The sequence below is a fragment of the Bison bison genome, unplaced genomic scaffold (assembly GCF_000754665.1).
Source record: "Bison bison bison isolate TAMUID 2011002044 unplaced genomic scaffold, Bison_UMD1.0 scf7180017864533, whole genome shotgun sequence".
Classification (NCBI taxonomy): Eukaryota; Metazoa; Chordata; class Mammalia; order Artiodactyla; family Bovidae; genus Bison; species Bison bison.
Window position 1 is genome coordinate 2,257,373 of NW_011495082.1, and position 18,100 is coordinate 2,275,472.

Below are 18,100 nucleotides of genomic sequence, written 5' to 3' on the forward strand. Positions count from 1 at the left end.
GAATACCTTTGTGTTTTTTTAAAAATTTTTTAAAAGCCCTACATTAACTCTCTGGGAGTTATGACATGGGCAAAATTATCAATAAAATCTTAGTGTTTATCAAAAGCCTCCCAGCTCTCTTAGAACCTTCCTGCTTCCACATTTGGATCTCGCTGCTCCAACCCCCCGGGCCTGTCCCATCCTTCCAGCCTGTGACCGGATAGCAGAGAAAAATTAATTACATATTTCCTTGCCCCGTACACAGTTTGAGGCAACAAAAAGATCAGAAAACATTTTAACAATGAGGGAACTCATGCACATCCAAGCCAATCAGACCAGTGCCAGGTTCTGGGAGGTAATCAGTGATGAACATGGCATCAGCCTGACCCACACCCATATCATGGAGCCAGACCGCATTTCCATCTACCAAATACAATGAAGCCACAGAAGGCAAATATGTCCCTCATGCTATCTTTTTGGATCTAGAACCCAGGAGCATGGGCTCTGTTCTCTCAAGTCCTTTTGGTCAGATCATCAGACCAGGTGATTTGTTTTTGGTCAGTCTGGGGCAGGCAACAACTGAGGCAAGGGCTGCCAGGGACCAGCCCCAGCTGATCCAGGGTATTTGAAGCGGGGATGGCGTCAGCGACCTATTTATTTAAATATTTTATCAAAGATATAAAGAGTAATAGGATGAGGATAGCACAGTAGGAAAATTCAGTGGAGAAAAGAGGCTGAGTAGCTTGGTTTACGCGGGAGACCAATAAAACTTCAAGACAAGAAGTTTGCACCACTTACGTAGGCTGCAGGCATCCTTCCGTTCTCCTGAAGGAGAGGAGACACTGAGGCCTCCCCGGTCGGATCTTAGAAGCCCAGGCATAATTAGCAAGCATGGCGGGTTCCACACTCCAGATGGAGACTCAGCCAGAATTTGGGAGAGAGAACGACACGGGGAGACCAAGTTTTGGTGAACAAGGCCCGCATTTTATTTTCCAAAGTAGTTTTTATACCTTAAGTTGTGCATAGAGGATAATAGGGGAAGGAGTGGAGTCATGCAAGGACAGCAATTCCTGGTCCTAATCAAAGCCAGGCTTTCAAACTTATCATATGCAAAAGTTCAGGTGAATTACATCATCTTCTGGCCAGGAGGCCTGTTAACATTTTAAGAAACTTATCTTTCTCTAAAGGTGATTATTCCAAAGTCAGGCACCAGCCTCCAAAAAAGCATTGGACAAAGCTGCATTCCTATAGGGCAAAGGTGAGGTGGGCTCAGTCAAGAAAAGAATTAACTCAAGGGTCCAAGGTTACAAACATTGAGGCTACTACTTACATTTCTATACACCCATTATATCAATCAATACACTGCCAAGGACACAGTAGGTAAGGGGTATGGAGACTTAGCAACAAACATTGGCCCAATAAATGAAAAACCCTTCACCAATACAATTTCTAATCAATCTTTTAACTACTCAAAGGAATCTGTGTGTAGACAGTTTAGAACATCTCCTGCCTCTCACAGTTGGGAAACAATCACATGTGGCCGGAAAAACCTATTCAGGCAGGCTAGAGGATTTCCAAAGGAGTTTGTAGGTTAAACACTGTCACACCCAGGAATTATTAACTGGAGCTGTAAGCTAACTCTTTTTTCAGAGAGAGGTAGTGGGGGACAGCCCCCTGTTAAGTCAGAGGTGTAGGTGAAAGCACAAAGCAGAAAGTAGGCAGACTCTGGTTTTGGGGGTAGATGCTCGAGAATTTCCAGCGGGACTCCTGAGGCTCGATCCCGCCTTTGCTTATGCCGAGCCTCCTTCCTCATGACCTTTGTCATGGGCGGAGTTCCTCATGCTGGCTCCTGGCAGTGATAGAATTCCAGTTGAGCTATTCCAGATCCTGAAAGATGATGCTGTGGGAAGTGCTGCACTCAATATGCAATATGCAATATGCACTCAATATGCAATATGCCGGCTCCCGGCAAAGGGCCATGATACAGAGGGGGCCAACATCATGAACACCCTCAGTGAGGTGCCCTCAAGCCAGTGTCTGGCACTGTGGTTGAGTCCTACAACACCACCCATCAGCTACTGGAAAACACTGATGAGATAGATCTACTTCGTTGACAATGAGGCCCTTTACAATATATGCTTCCACACCCTCAAGCTGACCTTGCCAACCCACAGGGACCTGAACCACCTCCTTCCAGCCTCCATGAGTGATGTCACTACCTGCCTCTGCTCCCTTGGCCAGCTCGGTGCCAACCTCCACAACCTGGCAGTCAACATGGTGCCCTTCCCATGTCTCCACTTCTTCATGCCTGGATTTGCCCCTCTGACCAGTCATGGAAGCCAGCAGTATCAGGCGCTCAGTGGGCCCAAGCTCATCCAGCTGGTCTTCAATGCCAAGAACATGACGGCTGCCTGTCACCCCCACCATGGCCGGTACTGAGCGGGTAAAAGGCAGGAAGGCCAGGGGTCCCCAAATGGAGGACACAGGCTGCAAGTATCAGACATTTTTTATCTCTCTCTTAAGCGGCAGGAGGAAACAAACTAGTGTTATATTTTTTCCCCTTCTCTATACAAAGAGGTTTCTCTTAAAACTTTGTGTTGCCATAATGACACCCGGTTCCACTTAACACTTCTCAAACCTTGAGCTGACCAATGCATTTTCCTTATGGAAATGTTTGTCTTAAGCTATGTTAATGTACCCTAGACTCTGTCTTCAAGTGGGTTCGCCTAAAGGCTCAGAACCAACTTGACAAACCAGTATGTTATGCTCATACATTATTCTCCTAATCTAAGTTAATGAAACTATATATTTGTATGGAAATCTGCCTTTCTTCAAGACTCATGTCAATTGTTTTATGGCCCGGGATGACTCACCTGGTGCCATTCTGAGTTTTGAGACATTTCCTTTGTTTAATTAGCAGACTGCTAGTAGCTATATAGTATCTGGCTAAAGACTAGCAGGGGGGTACTCTATCTGCCACCTTCTGATGTCTATGTCAGATGCTTTCTCTATCTCTTTTATACTTTAACAAAACTTTATTACACAAAAGCTCTGAGCTACCAAGCCTAGTCTCTGGCCCTGGGTTGAATTCTTCTCCTCTGGAGGCCAAGAATCCCAGCATCTTTCATGGTTAAGCAACAACCTTTCAGTACCTCATGGGGTATGCTATCTTCTGTGGGCTAATATCCATGAAGGAGGTGGATGAGCAGATGTTCAACGTACAGAACAAAGTCAGAAGCTACTTCTTGGAATGGATCCCCAACAATGTCAAGATGGCCATCTGCAACATCCCATCCCATGGCCTCAAGATGGTAGTCACCTTCACTGGCAACAGCACGACCATCCAGAATCTTTTGAGCACATCTCAGAGAAGTTCAATGCCATGTTCCACAGACAGGCCTTCCTCCACTGGTACACAGGTGAGGGAATGGATAAGATGGAGTTCACTGAGGCTGAGAGCAACATGAACGACCTCATCTCTAAACACCAGCAGTACCAGGATGCCACCACAGAAGAGGGGGAGGATTAGAGTGAGGAGGCCAAAAAGAAGGCCTAAGGCCAAGTCCCCATCATCTCAGGCTTCTCAGTCCCCTCAGCTTTCTTCCTCAATTGGCCCTTTCCTCACCCTCAGCATTTGTGTTTTCTGACTCTATCTTGTTTTTTTGTTTTGGGTGAGCCAGGTCCCCCAGAGAGGGGACAGGACACCCCCCATCTTTTGGCAACATCTCATCTCTTACCTTTGCCATTGACTTTTCACCCCTACTCTTGATTTTGTCCTATTCTACATTTCAGTTTCTACTTTGTGTTGAACTTGCTGCTTTTTTTTTTTCATATTGAAAAGATGACATTGCCCTAAGAGCCAAAAATAAGTGGGAATTGAAGTATTAAATAAACAAACAAACAAAAAAAACCCATAAAACAAGGGGAAAAAACCTCTAAGACCTTCTGAACTGAACAATTCTGACCCTCCCTGGGCATGGGTCTGCCACTGGGTTACTTATCTTTTTAAGCAGCAGTGTTTTATGTAAAATACATACATTTTATTTAAATATATTTTTACATATATGGAGTTTCTTTATTTCAAGGTAGAATTGTATGTAACTATGCCATTTAGTCAGATGGATTTAGTTCAGCTGATCTTCATACCATAACATTAAAGGCTATAGAGATGCAATAGTTCTAACACTCTTAGAGCTTTAAAAACTGCTAGGATAATATATACTAACATAGTTTGTATGCTGTACAATTCTACTGCTGTCATATAGCCAAAGCCACCATTTCTTTTTTCTAAAATGTCTTAGGAATGAGAAAATTAGGTGATCTCTAAAAGACGGATAATGTATAGTAGGGCATATCAAGTACTGAGAAACACTACATTTATATCATTAGCACATGTTGTATTTTTCTATCATTAGCAAATTGCAGGCTTAATAAATATTTGAAGATGGAAAGATGGAAGAAGCCATGGAAGGTGTTTACTAAAGGTAGAATATCATCATGCTAAAATGAGGTTTACTTGGATGAGCTGGACTTATTATGAATTATTAAGACTGGTTGGTTTGCCATCACCCTAAAATATTATAAATTGGCACTGTTTAGAATTATTGCCAATCCCCAATTTACTAACTCAGAATGCATTTCTTCATATCTCTAGGATATATTTGAACCAAATCTGTACAGATGGTGGTTGAAAAAAAAATGCATCCATAGTGAAAAACAGGAATAGCACTGCAATACTAATTTAAAAATATATAAAGACATAATAGAAAGTAACAAGACAACTATAGTTTTTGTTTGCTTGTTTCAAGAATGCTTTGTTTCATGAAAAACAGGATTATTTTTGTAAGGAAGTAGGTAGAAAAATTTCAGGAGATTCTGAAGTGTGTTTTTAAATGATTTAGAGGTTGAGACAGTGATCTCAAGGGGTAATTCTCTTTGAAAAGATTTCTAAGGAAATCTGGAAAAAATTTATGTTTCTCAAGGGAAAAAAATTGTTTTAGGATGTTGAGAAAAACAGAAAAAGATTTATATGATCACCAAGAGATGAATAAGAAATAGAATGGTTGGGTCAGCTGCTCCCCTATGTTAGTGATCAGGTACTACTGTTGTCAGGGGATCCTAACTATTATCCTAACTTAAGCAGACCCCACCAGAAGACCATGTGTACCTTATCAATGGTGTCCCCAGTCTTAGAGTGGAATCTAATTGCTTTGTAGTGCCTGCATATTTTAAAAGGAAAAAAAAAGATGGTATAAAGAATAAAAGAAATTGCTAAAACCTAATCTTTGATAATAGGCATTCATTAATCATATATTTTTGTATATCATTATGTATCTTTTTAATGATGATGATAGAATAGCCATACATTTTATCATCAAACTAAAAAAACTGGGGGAGAGCAAAGAGATGCTATTAAAAGTGATCATGGACTTCCCTGGTGGTTCAGTGGTTAATAATCCACCTGCCAGTGCAGGGGACAGGGTTTAATCCCTGGTCCGGGAAGATCCTCCATGCCGCAGAGCAATTAAGCTCATGTGCCACAACTACTGAAGCTCTCGCACCTAGACCCCATTCTCTGCACCAAGAGAAGTCATCACAGTGAGAAGCCTGTGACCACAACAAAGAGCAGGCCCAGCTCAACACAACTAGAGAAAGCCCTTGCTCAGCAATGAAGACCCCAGTGTAGCCAAAAATAAATAAATACTTAAAAAATCATAGGAAAAGTGATATAAATCAGACTGATCCAAGCACACCGGGACTCATGAAACATTATAAGCTATATATTCGAAATTGGTAAGTTTGTAGAAGTATATGATGTAGATCAACTTCATTAGATCAGGCCAAGGTGTTTTCTAAAGTGACTATGCAGTTTTTCACATCTTCATCAAGTCTTGGTATTTCAGTGCCTTTACATTTTACTATGTAAACGTATTTATAATGTTTGTAAAATATATTTCATTGTGATTAAACTTGGCATATCCCTTATTACTAATAAAGCTGAACTTCTTTTCATAAGTTTATTGGCTCTTTTCCTCACCTGTGAAATGTCTGCTAATGTCTTTTACCTTTTTCTCCAGTAGATTGTTTGTGTTTTCGTATTGGTTTAATGTTTCCAGGTTCTGGACACTATCCTTTATTGGGTGTATATGTTCACAAAGATGATCTCCCAGTTGGTGATGTAACATTTCCGGTTTGGGGGGAAACCTCGTGATAAATTAATATGATCATATTTATCATGATTTATTATTTTGATGTATTGATTAAGAATCTATTCCTATGCAGAGATTGCATACTGGTTTCTAAAAGTATTGAAGTCCTGCATTTCATATTAAAATCCTCTGGCTATCTGGAATTGATTTTTGCATGTGGTGAGGGGATATCTTAGGAGGGAGGGTGGGAGGCAGCTGCCCCTAACTTAGTGACATTCAGAGATCCTAATACAGGTCCTCTGAGGACAGCGGACAGAGTAGACTAGGACAGAGTCATGCCTGAGCAAGCTGAGGAAAGCTTGTCCCAGTGACTCCTGCCAGTAGAGCAGACTCTGTGCGGGGTCTCTAATTGTTCTTGCTGCCTCTGCAGGCCTCCAGGTTTATTGCCTTTTCCACACATGTATAGCCTGAACAAACCCAAATAGGCCACTGGGCAATGCAGATAACCTACCATCCCCACAAAATACATGCCCAATACTCTGCCTGCTTACATCTCTTCATACATGCTTTATCACTTTGGTCTCTGAAGATTTTCCTTCTTAAATTAGCCATGTATTTGAAAGTATGTTTTTCATGTTTTATCCAGTATTTTAAATGTTCTTCCCTAAGAAGTGTCCTACATTTACCTTCCCCGGGTGACTCAGTGGTAAAGAATTCTCCTGCTAATGTAGGACACGTGGGTTCGATCCCTGAGTTGGGAAGATCGATCCTCTGGAGTAGGAAATGGCAACCCACTCCAGTGTTCTTGAGAAATCCCATGGACAGAGGAGCCTGGCAGGCTACAGTCCATGGGGTCGCAAAGAGTCAGGCATGACTTAGCAACTGAACAGCAACAACAAAACTACTCAGCCAAGCTGCTGGCAACAGACATCAGTAGTGTGGCTTCAAAGTGCTTGAAGTGGAGCCTAGGCTGAATGAACACTGAAACAAAGTTTATGCTAAAGGTGTCACCATAGTCACTGTCTTATAAAAAGGACAAGTGATGCTCAGAGATATTAAATTTCTTTGCCAACACGGCTCTAATTTTGTTTCTGAGAACACTACTTTAATTTTTTATTTCTGTCTGGTTTCCTAGCAATGGCAATGAATGGTATGTTCCCCTCAGAATCTTTGCAACGCCTTTTCCCAACCTTCTGACAAAACTCATTTTAGTGAAAGACCATTCCCTGAATTATTGTCTCAGCCATATATAAAGAGAAAAAGAAGAAAGAAGAGAATTTTCTGTTTATCAATAATAAGCTGCTAATTACAACTGGATAACAGGCACTAAAAATTTAGTCAGATAATCAACTAAAATATATTTTTGTGTTCATATGCTTAACAGGAAATATAACTCTATCTCAGAAAGTTAAATTTTTGAACACAACATATTATGTATTTTCTCTGTTTTATTATCATTATTTGGAGGATTTTTTTTCCCTTTCTCTCATATGTGCTCAGTTGCTCAGTCATGTCTGACTCTTTGTGACCCCATGGACTGACTGCAGGCAACCAGGCTTCTCTTATACATGGGATATTTCAGGCAAAAATATTGGAGTGGGTTGCCATTTTCTTCCTCCAGGGGATCTTTCTCTCATAATCAAGTTATATAAAGGATATTTTCTTAGATTGGGTTTTCAGGAAACAGATTTGAGATGGATATTTGCCTGCAGAAAATGTATTGGGGAATGCTTTGAAGCACAATACAAAAAGGGAAAAAGGAAAGAATTGGACAGAGAGAAGTGTTAAAGGAAAAGGCAATTGCAGTAGAAACCTTAACTTTTCCTGTGGTGAACTCTAGCTATAATAGTCTTTCAGAGTGGTCCAGAATTGAGGTCAGGGGACTAAGGCCCTGTCCCCACTGACCCAGTCATGAGAAGAGGCGGGCCATGGAATGGGGGATAAAGCACAACCATAGACAAAGTGGCTATCTTTGGACAAGGGCAATTCCTGTAGAGGGAATTCATCTCTGAGTGATGGCAACCAAGACTGTCAGTAGCTAGGATGACCTATGCCTTTCTCCCGATAGTGGGGCAGGAGGAATCTCCCTTGGGAGGAATCTGGTCATCCTACCAGAGCACTTTTTCTTTTCAACAAGTAGTAGGTTCTAAGCAACCAGTGTTTACTGACATTGACTTTTCTGCTGACTGACTTATTTTACAGTACTCCAAAAATCAAATAAATTTCTCTATTTACCTCAAATATTAAGGGAATTTAAAAATTACGGAAACAAAAATGATTAGAAATTTAGAAATTGGAAACTTTGTGTGCTTTGGCTTTTCTTTTTTGTGAAGTTTCAAGTTATTTTTTTTTAATGAGGATATTTAATTTTAAAAACAATACTAAAACAAAACAATACAAATCAGAGAAAAATTTAAAGAATGCTAAAGCACCACTTCTGATGACATCTGTAGTGAATACTGTGGTGTGCTGCCAGAATCTCCCTCCAAGACCGTGACCTCTATCTGCTATCAGCCAGGATGTTGGCTATGAAATGTTTGCAATTGGGTTTTCTTCTGGAAGTTGCCTTTGATAGAAGAAAGCCACCTGCCCAAAACTGCACTTTAAAGACACTCTTGATTTAGCATCTGGTTAAAATCTTGGCCTGGATGCCTCAAATTAGGACAGCTCTGAAAAACCATCCCAGCTCTGGAGCTCCCCACAGTCAGCTGAGATCGTTCTTGCAAATACATCACAAATCAATGTCTCCTTTGGCCCAAACCTGTTCCCCCTTGCACTTCTCCACATATCTTATACCCAAGAACACTGACCAGTCAACTTCCTAAATACATATCTCTGTAGAGTCTTTTTTCCAGGGAATTGGATCTAAGATAATTAGTTGGATCCTCCTTTAGCCAACTAGTATAAGGACCCTGTCCCTGGGCTAGGTAGATTCCTGATATCTCCCAGCATGCTGTAGCACTTCCAGTGCCATTACTTTCACCAATGACAAACAAGTAGAAGGGAATGCATTGGTGTGGGCAATATCTTAGGTATTTTAGAAGTCTGGAGGCTTTAGTAATGAAGGTTATAATGAAAAGCTAAGGATAATTAACCATTAATTTAAGGAAAAGTGGGAAGGTAAGAAATGCACTGGTTAGAGGGACAATCAGCTCAGTTCAGTTCAGTCTCTCAGTCGTGTCTCACTCTTTGCGACCCCATGGACTGCAGCATACCAGACTTCCCCATCCATCACCAACTCGTGGAGCTTGTTCAAACTCACGTCCATCAAGTCGGTGATGCCATCCAACCATCTCATCCTCTGTCATCCCCTTCTCTTCCTGCCTTCAATCTTTCCCAGCATCAGGGTCTTTCCCAATGAGTCAGTTCTTCGCATCAGGTGGCCAAAGATTTGGAGCTTCAGCTTCAGCATCAGTCCCTCCAGTGAATATTCAGGACTGATTTCTTTTCGGATTGACTGGTTTGATCTCCTTGCAGTCCAAGGGGCTCTCAAGAATCTTCTCCAACACCACAGTTCAAAAGCATCAATTCTTTGGCGCTCAGCTTTAGAGTCCGACTCTCACATCCATACATGACTATTGGAAAAAAAAAAAACATAGCATTGACTAGACAGACCTTTGTTGATAAACTAATGTCTCTGCTTTTTAATATGCTGTCTAGGTTGGTCATAGCTTTTCTTCCAAGGAGTAAGCATCTTTTGATTTCATGGCTGCAGTCACATCTGCAGTGATTTTGGAGCCCCAAAAATAAAGTCCCTCACTGTTTCCACTGTTTCCCCATCTATTTGCCATGAAGTGATGGGACCAGATGCCATGATCTTAGTTTTCTGAATGTTGAGCTTTAAGCCAACTTTTTCACTCTCCTCTTTCACTTTTATCAAGAGGCTTTTTAGTTCCTCTTCACTTTCTGCCATAAGGGTGGTGTCATCTGCATATCTGAGGTTACTGATATTTCTCCCAGCAATCTTGATTTCAGCTTGTGCTTCATCCAGTCTGGCATTTCGCTTAATGTACTTTGCATATAAGTTAAATATGCAAGGTGACAATATACAGCCTTGACATACTCCTTTTCCTATTTGGAACCAGTCTGTTGTTCCATGTCCAGTTCTAACTGTTGCTTTCTGACCTGCATATAGGTTTCTCAAGAGGCAGGTCAGGTGGTCTGGTATTCCCATCTCTTTAAGAATTTTTCCATCGTTTGTTGTGATCCACACAGTCAAAGGCTTTGGCATAGTCAGTAAAGCAGAAGCAGATGTTTTTTTGGAACTCTCCTGCTTTTTTGATGATCCAGCAGATGCTGGCAATTTGATCTCTGGTTCTTCTGCCTTTTCTAAATCCAGCTTGAACATCTGGAATCATTGAAAAGATTCTAGAAAAATCATTAAAAATATTCTTGAGGGACACTAGAATCACTGAAAACATCAGTGGTGACTGTTGTCTGTAGGCCAGGACTAAGGTAAGAGATGCAATTATAGCACTTCTCTCTCTGAAAGCGATAGAGATGATAGATCCCAGTAGGAATGATAGGGATTATAATATCGGCCAAGTGGTGATGATGCTGAAGCGTCAGAAGCAAGCGGGGGTTATAATCACAATGAGTGGGAAATTGCTCGAAAGGAGCTGTGGAGATGTTCAAAGAACATGGCATTCCTAAAGGAAAGTCATGGGAAGTAACAAGTATATTTCTTAATATATACAACTAACAGAAATCAAGGATGGATAATTAAGAGGCTTAGGACAGCTGCCCTAGTAAAAGCCCAGTTTGTAGACCTGAGTTAGTCCTAGACCTAAAATCCAAAGACTAAAAGAGATGCTGGGTCCCTGGGAGAACTTTGCAACAGCATAGCAAGTTTCTATGGTAGTCCCTGATTAAAAGGACCGAGAACCATTTACTCAGATTACCAGAAACTTGCAAAAGAGAAATACTCATATTTCTTGAGGACTGCTACGCACGGGACCAAATTAATATTGCTAACCAAAGGCCCAGAGTCATCATGGCCTCTGTTAGGGCAAAAATGTATGGGAGCCAGATAGTAAGCAAAGTCCTGATCCAAGTTGGGCTTACAGCAGGTCCACTAGGTCCATAGGGGTCATTCTCTGGGTCTCCAGAGGTATAACTGGATTCAAAATATTTCCATATATGGTACTTGGCATACAGGATAAAACCTATCATAGGAGAAAAAGCCCAATGAAAATCTGTGTAACTTCCCTTCCGCAGCTAAAAAATGTCATTCTGGTGGTAATGGAGAGGTGAGTACCATCGTTATAGACCTAAAGAATGCAGAGGCAGTGGTCACCATCACTTTCCATTTAAATTCACAGTATCTATAATGAATTCCACAAAGTCAGACAGATGCTGCACATGACATTTGACTACCAAAAACCTAGCCAATCGCAGTTACTATGCCAGATGTGGTATGTTTACTATAGCAGACTAATATTGCCTCAGGTACAAACTATGCAGACATTGATCTAGCAAATGTGATCTTTTCTACTCCTAGCAGGAAAAAGGATAAGGTGGTCTAGTGATTGAAAATCTGCATTTCAAAGCAGGAGACTCAGGTTTGATCCCTAGTCAGGGAACTAAGATCCCACACGCCTTAGGGCAATTAAGCCCTTGGGGAGAAACTAAAGGGAAGACAGTGACCCACAACAAAAGAAAAAAAGATCCCACATGCCACAACCAAGATCCCATGTAGCCAAAAATAAATAAATGAATGAATGGATAAATATAAATATTTTTTTAAAAAGGAAAGAGGATTAGAAGTAGTTCATATTCATGTCAGATGGACAATCACACACATTTAATCTCCTCCAAGGCTATGTTAGGGGCTTCCCTGGTGGCTCAAATGGTAAAGAATCTTCCTGCTATGTGAGAGACCCAGGTTTGATCTTCCCTGGGTTGGGAAGATCCCGTGAAGAAGTGAAAGACTACTCACTCCAGTATTCTTGCCTGGAGAATTCCATAGACAGAGGAGCCTGGTGGGCTACAGTCCAGGGGGTCACAAAGAGTCAGACACAATTGAATGACTAATACTTTCACTTTCAAGCTATGTTAACTCTGCACCCTCAGTCATAATACAGTACAAATGAATCTTCTGGATCATCTGGACATTTCACAAAACATCACATTGGCCCACTATATTGATGACATGTTAATCAAATCAGACAAGCAAGAATTGGCAAGTGGAGGCCTTGGTAAGACACATGTGTTCCAGAGTTAGTCAGTCGCTCAGTCATGTCCAACTCTTTGCGACCTCATGGACTGTAGCCCAAAGAGTGGAGGATAAATCTCACAAAGATTCAGGGACTTTACGCAGCAGTAAGGCTTGAAGGGGTCCAGTGGTCTGGAACATTCCCTCAAAAATAAAACACGAATTATTCCATCATGGTATTCCCACCACAAAGAAAGAAGAATGGCGGTGGGTATGCCTCTTCAGGTGCTGGAGGTAACATATTCCAAATTCTGAGCAGTTGACTCAATGGCATGAAAGGCAGCCAGTTCTGACTGTGGCTGAGGACAGAGAACAACCCTGCAGCACCGCCGGCCGCAGGCAAGCAGCTTGGCTTCACAGGCGGCATGACCCAGTAGGTCTCATGGCATTACATTTTCTCAAGATCTGAAACAGTTCTAAAAATTAACATGATTTTTGCAGTAACTCAATATAGGTAAGTCAGACAGTCCTGGCTGCTTAAACCCTGCTACCATCCTTCATGTTTAAAACTTGGCTACTGAAAAGAAAGACATTTTCCAAGTTGGAACTGATGTGATCACTAGCCTCCATCTATATGAGGACAATGTCTAGATAATGAATACAAATAGTCATAAATGAAGGGATTTCTCATAAGCTCTCAGAAGCCAAAATAATCACTTGAAAAATGAAGGATTTGATTAACTACATAGCTATTTCCTCCACATAAAACTGTAGTTTTCAACTGTTATACCTCATAAGAACCTTCAAGGTCATCTAGTTCAAGGCTTTAATTTTACAAATGAAGAAACTGAGGCAAAAAAAAAAGATTAAGGAATTTGTCTAATATATTTTCGATTTAAATTTTACCAAAGCCTAATTTACATCCAATTATATTCTCATAAAACTAAGTCTAATCAATTCCATATTTAACAATTAAAACCCAAAATCAATCAAATCTAAAATGCAATCATGTAAAAGAGAGTCATATATTAAATCATAAAAAATAGAACAGGTGATTAAACAAGGAGTCATTTGCCCAGCCATCTCCTTATCTGGAAACATAGTTCACGCATCACGTGGTCCTAAGTCTTTATTTCTTTTAACAAATTCCTTTACACAAACTCATAACGACACAAAGTTGCTGAAATTTATGTCCACATTTCCCGTGATTAATTTATAGACTGAACATTATCACTTTTAATCACTTTATGAGACTGGTATTTTTATGGCTAGAAAAGGCCTCAAGGTTATCTTTTGTGTTATAGAATTTGGTCTTTAAGCTCTACAAATCCAAACTTGATGATCTGATGAGCCAGAGGAAAAAATAACTTACCCTCCCAAACCTATATAAAGCTAATGGCTGCCATGAAGTCAGAAATCATTCAAGCAAAGGTTTTTGTTGATCAAGTCCTACAGACTGTTTTTAATACCAATATTATTTGGCCTCTTCCCTTAACTTGGGTGCTCCCACTCCTTGACTTAATTAATCACCCTCCTAATTTCCTTTCTACCTCTCTGTTTCTTCTCAGCCTCCTTTACATCACCTAGGCTCAGCCCTTAAACATTAGAATGCCTAAGGATTCTATCCTTGTCTTCTTCCCTACTTCACATCTTATAATGGATTCTTTAAAAAAGCAGGTATAAATTTGAATATTTCCACTAACACCTAACTCAGATTCAGCATTCCCTTCAATTTTGAAAGCATACAATAAACCATGGTAATAGTGCAATCACTATCACTCTGTAAACATTTTTTAAAATCACAGATTTTTTTTTAAATATCATATTGAACTTGCTTCAGAAATCTCAGAGTAGCATTCATATTCATTATCTACTTCAAACATTCTGTAGTAGAAACCATCACATAAAGACATAATATGAGAGAGTACAAGAGTAAAGAAAGGAATTGAGTTTCATGGAAACAGATGGAGGAAAGAGTGTAACACTTCTTAGAAGAATTGGGGAATGTGTTATAGAAGTGACATAGGACCCTGACCTTGAAAGATGAATAGGAGTTGTTCAGATGAGAAAAGGGAGGGAGGCTTTTCCGAACAGAACAAACCTATCAAGGACCCTGAGTTGTGAAAGAGAGGGATGAACAGTTCTGTTCCATAGGAGCAAGCATGTGAGTGAGTGAATGAGTAAGTTGAGTGAGTAAGAAAAGGGAAGGGAGGGGTAGAGGCAGATGATCAAGCTGAGAAGGTAGATGGGAGAAGAGTTGTGAAAGCTTGGGCATGCTATGCTAAGACCTTCAGATCTCCTCCTACAGGTGATAATAAACCAAAGGTTTTAGGCAGAAATTCAGTATTTTAACTGTATTTTAAAGTGCTAAAGCTAACATCAATATGGGGGAAAATGTGGAGACTAGTAAAAGGGCTATTGCAACAGTTTCTTCGAGAGATATGAACTGTTGCCTTGGGCGATAAGAAAGCAATAAAAGTAAAAAACTGGATTAATTTTTTGGCTTAGATGATGTGGTAATGGCAATGCCATGAATGAGAAGAGAGAATGTAGGAATATTAACACAAAATCTTAATATAAAAAGAAGATTGTAACTTTGGTTATGATTATTGAGCTTCATGCAACAAAGAACAGTGGCTCACCACAAATAAAGTTTTATTTTCCTCATCAAACAAGAAGTTTGGAGGTAAATAGCCACTGGCACTTTTTCAGCAAATGGTAAGATTTTGGCTCCACCAAAGAAGAAATACAAATGGCAAATAAGGTAATGAAAAGTTTTCAACACCATAGCCACTGCTACTGCTGCTGCTAAGTCACTTCAGTCGTGTCCGACTCTGTGCGACCCCATAGACGGCAGCCCACCAGGCTCCCCTGTCCCTGGGATTCTCCAGGCAAGAACACTGGAGTGGGTTGCCATTTCCTTCTCCAATGCATGAAAGTGAAAAGTGAAAGTGAAGTCGCTCAGTCGTGTCCGACCCTCAGCAACCCCATGGACTGCAGCCTTCCAGACTCCTCCGTCCATGGGATTTTCCAGGCAAGAGTACCGGAGTGGGGTGCCATTGCCTTCTCCGATCATAGCCACTAGGTAAATGCAAATTAAAACCATGATGAGTTACTACCATGTGTATATTAGAATTGCTAAAATTCAAAAGCTGATAATACCAAGTGTGGACAAAGGCGCAGACCAATTGGAACTCTCAGACACTGCTAGTGGGATGTTAAATGCTACAGCCACTCTGGAAAAGAGATTAGCAGTTTAATATAAAGTCTCATAAGGTTAAATATACATCTACCACATGACTCAGGAATCCCACTTACAGGGATTTATCCCTCAAATGAAAGCTTTTATTATGCTAAGTGAAAGACAAGAAACAGTCATATGAGTGATTTCACTTATATGATATTCTGGAAAGGCAAAACTAAAGGAACTGTAATTATATTAAAGGTAGCCACGAGATAGGCAAAAGGGATTCCTTCAAAGAGGTATAAGGGAATTTTATGAGATGATGGAAATGTTCAATATCTTGATTGTGGTGGCAGTTATGTATTTGTATATATTTATCAAAATTCTTGGAGCTGTATACCTAAAAGAGTGAACCTAACTCTCTGTAAGTTATTCCTCAGTGAACCTGATGCTAGGAAATCCCAGATTTATTTTTCCAAAGAAAATAAAACACTAACCTGAAAAGATACCCGCACTCCTATGTTTTATTGTAGCATTATTCACAATAGTAAAGATATCATTGCAACTTAAGTGTCCATCAATAGACAAAGGAATAAAGAATGTAATCTTGCCTTTTGCAACAACATGGATGGACATAGAGAGTATTATACTAAGTGAAACAAGTCACATAGAAAAAAACAAATACCAAATGATTTCATTTATATGTGGAACCTAAAAACCAAAACAAATGAACAAACACAAAACAGAGTTATAAAAAAAAAATAGTCATGGGGATGAAATGTACACCATGAGGGAACACAGTCAATAATACTGTAATAACTTTGTATGGTGACAGATGGTAAGTAGGCTTATTATGATGATCATTTTGTAAGGTATAGAAATATTGAATCACTATGTTATTGATTCACTATGAATCACTAGGAAATAACCTAGTGATGTGGGTCAATTATACTTCAAAAAAAAAAAACCCAAATCACAAGATCACTGCTTATCTTCAGGAAAAAATTTAAATGATCTCTTAAATAGGGATTAAGGTGCTAGCATTAAAAATAAGCATGATGTGAAAGCACTAGAGAGTTAAAATCAAATAGTAATTTAATGCTCAGAGTTTTTGATATTCAAAGATGTGTTTTTTATATCTGTGGCAATATATTCAATGAACTTGGAGACGATTTGATTTTTTTTCTCATGATGCTATTTCTTGACTAGTACACTTTAAGTTTTCAGAAACTTTTACTTTCCAGCTCTTGTGACTTAGAATAATTTCTCTTCCAACTACCTGCATTTACCTTTATTTCAAAATTTAAATTTTGTTCTTTACCACATACATAACAAACTTAATTGTTTTACTTAATCTATACTTTGCCATTATAGACTTACCTTGTACTAAGTTCATCAAAATTATAAAGAGACCAAAAGACTTTATAAATCTTATCATAGCCTCACTTACATAATGTCATGGCTTTTTAACTTCTATTTTATTATGTAAAAATTAATTTTCAGCTAATGAAATTTATTATAGTAAAATTCTAGATAGGTAGGGAGATATATATCACAGGTTTTAGATGAAACAGCATATTGAAAAAGCATTGCATTCTTCTATTGCTAAGAAATAAATACCATATTATCTATTTTGCAAAATTGCCTGTGTGTGTTGCTAATGTTATCCATTCAACTTCTCCAATTATGTCAAAAGGCTATCTTGGAAGACAACGATTTGATTCACCATGAATTAACAAATAACATTGACTCAGTAGAACTCCACATTAGACCTTTTCTCGCACTTTCTCAGGACAGAATCTCTAGTTCATGAATACAAGTCTAGGGTACAATCCATAGTAAGTTCAAGGACAACGGTGAGTTTTCTGGGTTAATACACACTGGATTTGTGAAGTCATCTTTGCCCGGGTTCTCACCCTAAGTCTTCTGAAAGACAGGCATGCCTGAGCAACATTAACAACACTGGCGATTTGTTCTCAGGTCAAATTTCTCTCCTATTTATGGATGCTTTGTGTCATGGAGTTTTTGTAGCATTTGTCCTACACAATTATTTCTCTTCTGCATCTGCCCCGCCTCTCTGCAGGCCTGGGAGGACTCCCAAACAGAGGTCTTGAATGCACCTCAAGATCTACTTTCTGACCTCCTCTCTACACTGTACATGACTGTTTAATTTCCTATTTAAGACAAATTAATTATTGCATGCTCTAATGAGGCTGCAAAGGATCCCGCTCCAGTCCACAAGCTTGGGAGAGGTTACCCAGAGGTTGTCCAGATTGATGGTTCCAGGGTGGATGACCTGAAAATGAACTTTGACTAAACTTTGCTCTTTGTGCTCTTGGCAGTCCGTGCTTGGAAAGTGGCAATTGTCTGCAGCGGACAGTTTAAAACTTTAGCCTAGGATTTAATTTGGAGGTTAGCCTTTGGAAGAGGGAACGGGGGAAAAAGCTCTTTGTATATCTTTTCATTACTAGTTGTGTTATTTGTTTTCTAAGTGTTTATTCTTCTTTGTAATATCCAAGTTACATTTCAAGATAAAAGTTATTAGCTTAACTGAAAACGGCTTTTGTCTACTTTCCTCTTCCTCCAAGCACTATACAAGTTAGAATTGTTTTTTAACTTGAACCCAATCTACTA

The 18,100-nt window shown here is 39.7% G+C and overlaps 1 pseudogene; it reads left to right on the top strand.

The window, feature by feature from the left end:
- The first annotated feature begins 280 nt into the window (after nt 1-280).
- On the top strand, nt 281-3,535 carry LOC104982503 (annotated as a pseudogene).
- Nucleotides 3,536-18,100: the final 14,565 nt, after the last annotated feature.